This window comes from Ovis aries, chromosome 11 (genome assembly GCF_016772045.2).
Source record: "Ovis aries strain OAR_USU_Benz2616 breed Rambouillet chromosome 11, ARS-UI_Ramb_v3.0, whole genome shotgun sequence".
NCBI lineage: Eukaryota > Metazoa > Chordata > Mammalia > Artiodactyla > Bovidae > Ovis > Ovis aries.
The window spans coordinates 3,953,096-3,965,393 of record NC_056064.1 but is presented as its reverse complement, the minus strand read 5'-3'; the positions used below and the strand labels follow the sequence as shown (position 1 = coordinate 3,965,393).

General features: G+C 38.7%; 1 pseudogene; it reads right to left on the bottom strand.

Annotated features, from left to right (window-relative positions):
* Positions 1 to 311: 311 nt before the first annotated feature.
* Positions 312 to 1,458, bottom strand: LOC101118198 (large ribosomal subunit protein uL3-like; annotated as a pseudogene).
* Between the last annotated feature and the right edge of the window lie 10,840 nt (positions 1,459 to 12,298).

The window sequence follows — 12,298 nt, the reverse complement described above, 5'->3', positions numbered from 1 at the left end:
AACTGATATTAAAATTAATATGTGGCTTCAAAACCATTTTTCTCATCCAATCAGTGATTAAATAGTGCCAACAGAGGCAGAAAACTCTAGTGCTATGGTAGAAGTTTTATTCAGGATCATCAATAGCCATTAATCAATACTTCAGTAATCCTCTTAAGAGTACTATTGCTCAAAATAATATTTATTACTTTATTTTCAAGAGTTTTATATGATATTTTTCTTTGTGCGAGAAAGAGCATTTTTACATTTTTTTTTCTGCACTGGAAAATAATTTTATTGAGATACTACCAGTTGTGCAATCTGTTCTGACATTAGGCCCCCTCTTCCTTTGTAATTCTGTCCTTCTTGAGTGGTCTCATGAATGTTTTCTTGTCCTCCACAACCTGGAAGCTGTGAAGGCCAAATTTGGAGGTGGGATCAATAGACTTGGAGCCATCTTCTCTATGGCCCACCATTTGGTCTGCATCAGCAAGGACTTGCAGGGGAGCACTTGCTTCTTGGTTCCTATCATGCAGCCTTTGAGCATAACAAAGTCATCGGTCACTTCATCACAGTGGACAAAGCCATCCAGGGGGTTGATATTCTTGTCAGACAGATCATAATCAGTAGAGGCATTGTTCTTGATCAGTTTGCCCTCCTTGATGAAGTATCCTTGGTTAATATTGTAGATCTTCTTGTTGATCTTGATGTGATGGTAGCGTTTCTGCCCAAACAGAGCTATAGAGACGGTTACCCAAGCAGGATAATACAATTCAAAGAAGGCAACCTTGCACAGTCTTTGGTGGGCCTTACATGGTAGCTTATTGGTATGCCAACAGCTAGTCACCTCTTGTAGCCTTTGCCCTTGGTCACCCTAATGACATCAATCACCTGATACTGCCGAGCACTTGATTCACATGGGCATAGCTCAGCTTTTGGCCATAGTGCCTCTGTTAACCTGAATGTCCCTGAGGTAGGCCTTCTGGCCTTCTAGCGATGATATGCATGACCTGGCAGTACTTCTTCATGCTGCTGAAGTCTTTGTCCAGATGCTTCTTGCCATCTATATCCTGCCTCTTCTTGTACTATTTGGTGAATGCCTTCTTAGTTTTATGCCAGGTCCTATAGAAGGGCCTTTTGCACTCGTTGCTAATATGCTCAACAACGATGTTCTCAAAGGTCCAGAGGCCTCTATGTGTTTCCATGTAGTCTACAAGGCCCACAGTGACAATGGGCAGCATCTCCACTATGGTCCCAGCCTCCACAACTTCCTTCTTGTTCACCTTGGACTCTGGCATATCAATCTGCCCCACAATGTGGGTCCTGCCAGCCTTGTAGTTGAGGAAGGCTGTGAGGTTCACAAGCTTAGAAGTCATTCTTGAGGAAGCTCTTCATCTTCCTGTGGTGCCAGTGGCTATAATTCGAGGGCAGGTAGCCCAGGGACTCATGGCTGGGAGTGAAGAACTTCCTGTGAGGCATCCTGCCATCAGATGCTGCCAGCGGAGCAATTTTATGTTACTTTGGATTGGTTTCCTCCCAGGGAACTCATACTGATACTCAATAATCTTTGCTTTTCATCCTATATGGTCATTGTCCATTACTTTAGCAATTGGTTCTCAAACTTATTAAAAATATCACACAAGTTTCCAGAATCTACCATTTTGGAAATGGAACTGTGTATCTGTCTTTGGTCATGACATTATTGACATTTCCGGTGTTGTTCCAAGAATAATGATAGTGGGCTTGAAATAATACCTTTAAATTCATTATTCTGAGAAGCAATTTGTCAAGACTGGAATGCATGGATTCATTCAAAGCAGATGGATAACTTCTCATGAGTTTTCAACATATTTTGAGCTAAAATCCCTTCTTTCTGATGTTTACTCTTTTCATTCCTTTTTTTTTTTTTTTTTAATGCTAGGCTGAAGCGGGTCATAAATCTTCAAAGTGAAAGTACTGGCATGGATGCTATACAGATCTTATTTTGAACTTTGCTTTAAATTAAATTTCAGGTTTCATTGAAGGCAGAGAATTTTAAGAAATCGCATACATTTAAGATAAGCATATTTCATATGTGAATTATCTGCAACTTTGAACATCACAGAATAGTTATGAAAGACATTGAGAGCAGTGAAATAGGATAAGCTGTTTGTTTTGATTAGTTGGGAAATCAGAGAAGAAGCACTAAGAACATAGTTAAGCGATTAACATTGATTCATTGATCTGGGATACATTGACTAAGTTGGCAAGAGTCATTAAAATGAATTATCTAAATAAATTTTTTTCAAATTAAAATTTTTCTTTGAACTTTAGAAAATATTCTCATAAACAAGGATTTATACAATTCATGAGAAATTTGTGTTGACAAAAAAATAAAATATATGTGAACAAATCAGTTAACAGTGAATGTAACCCTCACCTCCCAACAAACAAAAGTCCACTGACTGTAGAAAACACTGACTGTAGATTTTGATTGACTAACACAAAAAGAGCGATTAAGAAAATGTTTTCTCTTAGAGAATTAATTTTATACTTTTTATCCCTTGACTATTCATTTGCTAGAAATATCCAATATGCTGAAACATTTGCTTCAGTTATTTAGGCACTAATCTTCATAATAGTTGCTTCTTTCTTCAGTTATGAGCAATATTCATTAATTAAGAAGAGAGTGTGCACTAAAATTGACATGTATAAACATGAACTCTAGAAAGGTAGACTCAACCATGGTAATGGAAGCAAGATTTCCCAATAAAAAGTCCTAAAAAATATTTTTGTTTGCTAAAATTTACTATGGATTACACTTTGAGAAGTATTTTCCCCCTATGTCTGCTTTTAAGTTCATGGACAAGAAATTTATGCAAAGTCTAAGAATTATTATACCATTTATTTCTAAAACTTGTCATGTTTATCTCTAAGTGAATTTGGGAAGGCTCAAGATTTACATAAATAAAACTGATAAACAAATTATAGACTATAAAAATGTGGAGAGAGGGAAGTCAATATGCTAAAACCTGTAGTTTAAGATTCAAAATAAGTTTCTCGTCTCCTAGAAGTCTTATGGAATGTCTGTCCAACTCAGAGTTAGTTCTCAAACAATGAAAAAATATCAAAATTTTAAAATACTTGCATGTCTAGTGCAATACTAGGCTTATGTCAACCAAATAAGAGAACTGTGTTAAGTATTTCCTGCTCAAATCCTTTTTGTAAAGATTCTGCTTAGGATAATTTGCATTGATTGCATATACTAATTAAATTTATGAGATAATTGCTTTTTTTTTTTTGCCATGGTTGAAAGAGTCTTAATTTTCCTATCCTTATTATTAAGCTTTTCTGAGACTGCTTACTCTCTACCTTCTGATCCTTGCATTGCCACTTAACGAAAAGGTTGACAAGGCTAAATCTCTTAAACAGAAAGAGGAGAATAAAAATATAATTCCACGAATTCAATATTGATAATTCAATTTGGAACTTGGGAGAATAACTTGAGAAGGTTCTTGGAAAGAAAACCCATTAACATTTGAAAAGAATAAAATAAATAAAAACAAACACGGTCTTGAATTTTAAAATTCTCTTTATAACAGAAATCCAGAAAATGACATACAAGCTAGAATAAAAGCTTCCCCTATGACTGTCAGCATGTTAATGGCTTTGAGCTGCCACATTGTGACAGATTTGCGTTATAAATGAACAATAAATGCTATCAGTAAGGAAAGTAAAGAAAAATTAGAAAACACAAGAAAGTTGCCTACTTCTGCATGTAAATATTATTTTTCTTATTTACAAATTGCTTCTAAGTAAAATTTTTCAGTGTTGTTCATCTTGCAAGAAACCTCACAGAGCATGTTCTGCACTTAAACTACAACTGTGACCAGCCTCTCTAAAGAGCCGCTGCTCTGAGCAATCATAAAAAGTCACTTTCTTCTGGGAAGAAATGTTTTCATGTTCTGCTTTCTATTCTTTATTTTGAATTAGTTTATTATAAACTAGACTACGTGTCAATGGGAAGACATTATGAGATTTTTAGGTGAACAGGCACAAGATCTAGTTCAGAGTGCCTTCAAGGTGAAGTGAAGTGGAAGTCGCTCAGTCATGTCCAACTGTTTGCAACCCCATGGACTATACACTCCACGAAATTCTCCAGGCCAGAATACTGGAGTAGGTAGCATTTCCCTTCTCTAGAGGATCTTCCTAACCCAGGGATCAAACCCAGGTCTCCTGCACTGCAGGCAGATTGTTTACGAGCTGAGCCAAAGGGAAGCCCAAGAATACTGGAGTGGGTAGCCTATCCCTTCTCCAGTGGATCTTCCTAACCCAGAAATTGAACCAGGGTCTCCTGCATTGCAGGCAGATTCTTTACCAGCTGAGCTTTCAGGGAAGATGCCTTCAAGATGTTGGGTATTATTAAGGTAATGAAGTGTGGTAGGCAGAATTCTAAAAAAGATCTACAAGATTCCCTGAACAGTATCTGGCATACGGTAAATGGTATGAAGCTCTATGCAGTCAGCTAAAACAAGACTGAGAGCTGACTGTTGCTCAGATCATGAACTCCTTATTGCCAAATTCAGACTTAAATTGAAGAAAGTAGGGAAAACCACTAGACCATTCAGGTATGACTTAAATCAAATCCCTTATGATTATACAGTGGAAGAGAGAAATAGATTTAAGGGACTAGATCTGATAGATAGAGTGCCTGATGAACTACGGAATGAGGTTCATGACATTGTACAGGAGACAGGGACCAAAATCATCCCCATGGAAAAGAAATGCAAAAAAGCAAAATGGCTGTCTGAGGAGGCCTTACAAATAGCTGTGAAAAGAAGAGAAATGAAAAGCAAAGGGGAAAAGGAAAGATATAAGCATCTGAATGCAGAGTTCCAAAGAATAGCGAGATAAGAAAGCCTTCCTCAGTGATCAATGCAAAGAAATAGAGGCAAACAACAGAATGGGAAAGACCAGAGATCTCTTCAAGAAAATTAGAGATACCAAGGGAACATTTCATGCAAAGATGGGCTCGATAAAGGACAGAAGTGGTATGACCTAACAGAAGCAGAAGATATTAAGAAGAGGTGGCAAGAATACACGGAAGAACTGTACAAAAAGGATCTTCATGACAAAGATAATCATGATGGTGTGATCACTCATCTAGAGCCAGACATCTTGGAATGTGAAGTCAAGTGGGCCTTAGAAAGCATCACTATGAACAAAGCTAGTGGAGGTGATGGCATTCCAGTGGAGCTATTTCAAATCCTGAAAGATGATGCTGTGAAAGTGCTGCATTCAATATGCCAGCAAATTTGGAAAACTCAGCAGTGGCCACAGGACTGGAAAAGGTCAGTTTTCATTCTAATCCCAAAGAAAGACAATGCCAAAGAATGCTCAAACTACTACACAATTGCACTCATCTCACACGCTAGCAAAGTAATGCTCAAAATTATCAAGCCAGGCTTCAGCAAAACATGAACCGTGAACTTCCTGATGTTCAAGGTGGTTTTAGAAAAGGCAGAGGAACCAGAGATCAAATTGCCAACATCCACTGGATCACCGAAAAAGTAAGAGAGTTCCAGAAAAACATCTATTTCTGCTTTATTGACTATGCAAAGCCTTTGACTGTGTGGAACACAATAAACTGTGGAAAATTCTGAAAGAGATGGGAATACCAGACCACCTGACCTGCCTCTTGAGAAACCTATATGCAGGTCAGGAAGCAAGAGTGAGAACTGGACATGGAACAACAGACTGGTTCCAAACAGGAAAAGGAGTACGTCAAGTCTGTATATTGTTACCCTACTTATTTAACTTCTATGCAGATTTCATCATGAGAAACGTTGGGCTGGAAGAAGCACAAACTGGAATCAAGATTGCCAAAAGAAATATCAATAACCTTAGATATGCAGATGACTCCACCCTTATGGCAGAAAGTGAAGAGGAACTAAAAAGCCTCTTGATGAAAGTGAAAGAGGAGAGTGAAAAAGTTGACTTAAAGCTCAACATGCAGAAAACAAAGATCATGGCATCTGGTCCCATCACTTCATGGGAAATAGATGGGGAAACAGTGGAAACAGTGTCAGACTTCATTTATGGGGCTCCAAAATCAATGCAGATGGTGATTGTAGCCATGAAATTAAAAGATGCTTACTACTTGGAAGGAAAGTTATGATCAACCTAGATAGCATATTGAAAAGCAGAAACATTACTTTGCCAACAAAGGTCCATCTAGTCAAGGCTATGGTTTTTCCTGTGGTCATGTATGGATGTGAGAGTTGGACGGTGAAGAAAGCTGAGTGATGAAGAATTGGTGCTTTTGAACTGTGGTGTTGGAGAAGACTCTTGAGAGTCCTTTGGAGTGCAAGGAGATCCAACCAGTCCATTCTAAAGGAGATCAGTCCTGGGTGTTTTTTGGAAAGAATGATGCTAAAGCAGAAACTCCAGTACTTTGGCCACCTCATGTGAAGAGCTGATTCATTGGAAAAAACTATGATGCTGGGAGGGATTGGGGGCAGAAGAAGAAGGGGATGACAGAGGATGCGATGGCTGGATGGCATCACCGGCTCGACGGGCATAATTCTGAGTGAAGTCCGGGAGCTAGTGATGGACCAGGAGCCCTGGCATGCTGCGATTCATGGGGTCACAAAGAGTCAGACACGACTGAGCGACTGAACTGAACTTAACTGAAGGAGATACAAGGCCATAAACAGAAGAAAAGTGTTGTTAGCAAGAGTGGATCATAAGTGGGAGAAAGTGCAGTTGACATTAATATTAATGGTAATGTGAGAATGTACAGAATCAGCAACATAAGTAGGTAAAGTTTTATACAATGCACAAGGTCTGAAGTGTTCATCTCAGCAACCTCTGCCTGCAGATTTCTGTACCCCAGTTCCTAACTGAAATAGAGTGCATGTGTGCATGCCGTCATGTCCAACTCTTTGTGACTCTGTGCACTGGTTCCCCACAGAGCTCCTCTGTCCATGGGATTCTCCAGGCATGAATACTGGAATGGATTGCCATTTCCTCCTGCAGGGGATCTTTCCAGCTCAGGGATTGGACCAGCTTCTCCTGTGTCCCCTGCATTGGCAGGTGGATTCTTTTACCACTGAGCCACCTGGAAAGCCCCCATCTATGTAGAAGGACTTTATAAAATGTAACGTTTCTATTTCCAGGTAAAATTTAAAGTTTTTATTGGAGTAAATTAACTTCCATTTAACTTTGTATGGATTTTATTTTTCTTAAAGACAATAAAAATAGCACAACCATACCTCTTCTTAGAAGAATATATTGCTCATATGCGCTAAAAGATCCTAAGAGTTTTTGTCTTAAAGATTTCTTTTTTCACTTAAAGTTTTAAGCTAAGTAAGGTAAAGCTCCATATGGGAGATTTATTAATACTGATAAAATAATAACTTCTTTAAGACAACTTTCAATTCTTCAAGCTCCATTGAAGAGTCTGTGAAGAAATATTACTGTAATACATGAAATAGCTCTCATCTCTCCATCTTAGGACAACTTCTCTAATGCTCTCAAGTGTGGTGTGGAAAAAATTACCTAGAATGCCCTTTTATTTTCACTTCCTTCTGTCTTTTTGGGTAAAAATGAAATCTACTGATTTCATAAACTGTTCATTCTATGAAATTTGAATTTTATTTTGCCTTTCTTTAGTTCTTATATCATTGCTTGATGTTATTTTAATTAATATTTATTACAGAGTATGCCTTAAAAGTAAAGTATGTACTTGGTAATGTAAGTGAAGCTATCATATGCTTATTTTGTGCTATCTATAGAATTGCATACTACAAGAAAATAGAGCTTTTGATTTCATATTCAAAGTTATCTAGATTTAACTACCCTCTCTGAGCCCTTGTATTCACATTTGCTTGAAGTTTAAGTAGTACATGAGCTTTTAAACGTCAAGATGTTAAGTTCCCATCTCTAATCCTTGCTAATTATGTCACTTTGACCAATTAATTTAATCTTCAAGGAATTCAATTTTTCATCTGCAAATTGGGGATTATAATAATGCTATCCTTAGAGGAATTTTTGTGAGGTTTAAATGAGATATTGCATGCTGAAGGTGTGACACCTATAGCTTTTATTAAGGTTGATTTAACTCCCCACTATAAAGTGGGGAATTCTAGTAACTGTCTTAAGCTGTTATGAGACAGTACGGTAGAATATCTAAACAAGTATTGGATAATATTAGCATTCGAATGCTTCTTTTAAAAATGATCCTTCTCTCCTAAGCCCCAGTGCATGCAAATACATACCTATTTTTAAACACCACCACCACAAAATGGATCCAGAAGTGCATTTTACCTACTTGGTATAATTCTGCTATGGAATGGTAAAGAGTGATAAAAGGCCTGTTAAAATGAACAACACAAAGAAACAGAGGGAAACAATAGAATATTTGCTGGATCCACACAGTTTGTTGTGATCCAGTTTGTTGGTATCCAGATGATAGCAATAGAATGTTTCCCTGTGTTTCTTTGTGTTGTTCATTTTAACAGGCCTTTTATCACTCCTTACCATTCCATAGCAGAATAAAATGGGAAAGACTGGAGATCTTTTCAAGAAAATTGGAGATACCAAGGGAACATTTCACGGAAGGATGGGCATGATAAAGGACAGAAATAGCAAGAAACTAACAGAGCAGAAGAAATTAAGAAGAAGTGGCAAGAATACACAGAAGAACTATACACAAAAGTGTTAATGACTTACTTGACCATGGAGGTATAGTCACTCACCTAGAGCTGGACATCTTGGAGTGTGAAGTCAAGTGAGCTTTAGGAAGCATTATCATGTACAAAGCTATTGGAGGTGATAGCATTTCAGCTGAGCTTTTTAAAATCCTCAAAGATGATGCTTTTAAAGTGCTGCACATAATGCGACAACAAATTTGTAAAACTCAGCAGTGGTCATAGGACTGGGAAAGTTTGGTTTTCATTCCAATTCCAAAGAAGGGCAATGCCAAAGACTGTTCAAGCTACTGTACAATTGCACTCATTTTACATGCTAGCAAGGTAATACTCAAATCCTCCAAGCTAGCCTTCAGCAGTACATTAACAGAGAACTTTCAGATGCACAGGCTGGATTTAGAAAGGCAGGGGAACCAGAGATCAAATAGCCAACAATTGTTGGATCATGGAGAAAGCAAGAGAGTTCCAGAAAAACATCTTCTGCTTCGTTGACTACACTAAAGCCTTTGGCTGTGCGGATCACAACAAACTGTGGAATATTCTCAAAGACATGGGAATGTCAGACCACCTTACTTGCTTCCCAAGAAAACTGTATGCAGATCAAGAAGCAATAATGAAGAGTATGTCAAGACTTTATATTGTCACCCTGTTTATTTAACTCATTTGCAGAGTGCATCAAGTGAAATGCTGGGCTAGATGAATCACAAGCTGGAATAAAGATAGCCAGGAGAAATGTCAACAACCTCAGATATGCAGATGATACCACTCTAATGGCAGAAAGAGAAAAGGACCTTAAGACCCCCTTGATGATAGTTAAAAAAAACTAAGACTATGGCATCTGGTCCCATTATTTTATGGCAAATAGAAGGGGGAAAAGTGGAAGCAGTGCCAGATTTTATTTTTTTAGGCTCCAAATCATTCTGGATAGTAACTGCAGCCACAAAATTAAAAGATAGTTGTTCCTTGGAAGGAAAGCTATGAAAAATCTAGAGAGTATATTAAAAGGCAGAGATAATTCAGTTCAGTTGCTCAGCCATGTCTGACTCTTCGTGATCTCATGGACCACAGCACACCAGGCTTCCCTGTCCATTACCAAATCGCATAGCTTGCTCAAACTCATGTCCATCGAGTAAAGATGGCCTCCAACCATCTCATTCTCTGCTGCCTCTTTTACTCCTGCCTTCAATCTTTCCCAATCAGGGTCTTTCCCAGTGAGTCAGTTCTTCACATCAGGTGGCCATAATATTGGAGTTTCAGTTTCAGCATCAGTCCTTCCAGTGAATATTCAGGGCTGATTTCCTTTAGGATGGACTGGTTTGATCTTCTTGCCATCCAAGGGACTCTCAAGAGTGTTCTCTAATACCACAGTTCAAAAACATCAATTCTTCAATGCTCAGCTTATTTCTTCTTCAAAACCATCAATTCTTCAGTGCTCAGGAAGAATCCCTTAGAAGAAATGAAGTAGCCCTCATAGTCAACAAGAGTCCAAAATGCAGTATTTGGGTGCAATCTCAAAAACGACAGAAGGATCTCTGTTCATTTCCAAGGCAAACCATTCAATATTATAGTCATTCAAGTCTATGCCCCAATCAGTAATGCAGAAGAAGCTGAAGTTGAACTGTTCTATGAAGACCTACAAGACCTTCTAGAACTAACACCCCCTTCCCCAGAGATGTCCTTTTTATTATAGGGGACTGGAATACAAAAGTAGGAAGTCAAAGGATACCTGGTTCAGTTCAGTTCAGTCGCTCAGTTGTGTCCGACTCCTTGCGACCCCATCAATCGCAGCACGCCAGGCCTCCTTGTCCATCACTAACTCCCAGAGTTCACTGAGACTCACATATATCTAGTCAGTGATGCCATCCAGCCATCTCATCCTCTGTCATCTCCTTCTCCTCCTGCCCCCAATCCCTCCCAGCATCAGAGTCTTTTCTAATGAGTCAACTCTTTGCATGAGGTGGCCAGAGTACTGGAGTTTCTACTTTAGCATCATTCCTTCCAAAGAAATCCCAGAACTGATCTCCTTTAGAATGGACTGGTTGGATCTCCTTGCAGTCCAAAGAACTATCAAGAGTCTTCTCCAACACCACAGTTCAAAAGCATCAATTCTTCGGTGCTCAGCCTTCTTCACAGTCCAACTCTCACATCCATACGTGACTACTGGAAAAACCATAACCTTGACTAGACGGACCTTAGTTGGCAAAGTAATGTCTCTGCTTTTGAATATGCTATCTAGGTTGATCATTACTTTTCTTCCAAGGAGTAAGCGTCTTTTAATTTCATGGCTGCAATCACCATCTGCAGTGATTTTGGAGCCCCAAAAAATAAAGTCTGACACTGTTTCCAATGTTTCCCCATCTATTTCCCATGAAGTGACGGAACCGGATGCCATGATCTTCGTTTTCTGAATGTTGAGCTTTAAGCCAACTTTTTCACTCTCCTCTTTCACTTTCATCAAGAGGCTTTTTAGCTCCTTTTCACTTTCTACCATAAGGGTGGTGTCATCTGCATATCTGAGGTTATTGAGATTTCTCCCGCCTATCTTGATTCCAGCTTGTGTTTCTTCCAATGCAGCGTTTCTCATGATGTACTCTGTATAGAAGTTAAATAAGCAGGGTGACAATATACAGCCTTGACGTACTCCTTTTCCTATTTGGAACCAGTCTGTTGTTCCATGTCCAGTTCTAACTGTTGTTTCCTGGCCTGCATACAGATTTCTCAAGAGGCAGGTCAGGTGGACTGGTATTCCCATCTCTTTCAGAATTTTCCACAGTTTATTGTGATCCACACAATCAAAGGCTTTGGCATAGTCAATAAAGCAGAAATAGATGTTTCTCTGGAACTCTCTTGCTTTTTCCATGATCCAGAGGATGCTGGCAATTTGATCTCTGGTTCCTTTGCCTTTTCTAAAACCAGCTTGAGCATCAGGAAGTTCATGGTTCACGAATTGCTGAAGCCTGGCTTGGAGAATTTTGAGCATTACTTTGCTAGCATGTGAGATGAGTGCAATTGTGTAGTAGTTTGAGCATTCTTTGGCATTGCCTTTCTTTGGGATTGGAATGAAAATTGACATTTTCCAGTCCTGTGGCCACTGCTGAGTTTTCCAAATTTGCTGGCATAATAAGTGCAGCACTTTCACAGCATCATCTTTCAGGATTTGAAATAGCTCCACTGGAATGCCATCACCTCCACTAGCTTTATTCGTAGTGATGCTAAGACCCATTTGACTTCAGATTCCAGGATGTCTGGCTCTAGATGAGTGATCACACCATCATGATTATCCATGTCCTGAAGATCTTTTTGTACAGTTCTTCTGTATATTCTTGCCATCTCTTCTCAATATCTTCTTCTTCTGTTAGGTCATACCATTTCTGTCCTTTATCGAGCCCATCTTTGCATGAAATGTTCCCTTGGTATCTGTAATTTTCTTGAAAAGATCTCTAGTATTTCTTATTCTGTTCTTTTCCTCTATTTCTTTGCATTGATCGCTGAAGAAGGCTTTCTTATCTCTTCTTGGTATTCTTTGTAACTCTGCATTCAGATGCGTATATCTTTCCTTTTCTTCTTGATTTTTCGCTTCTCTTCTTTTCACAGCTATTTGTAAGGCTTCCCCAGACAGCCATTTTGCT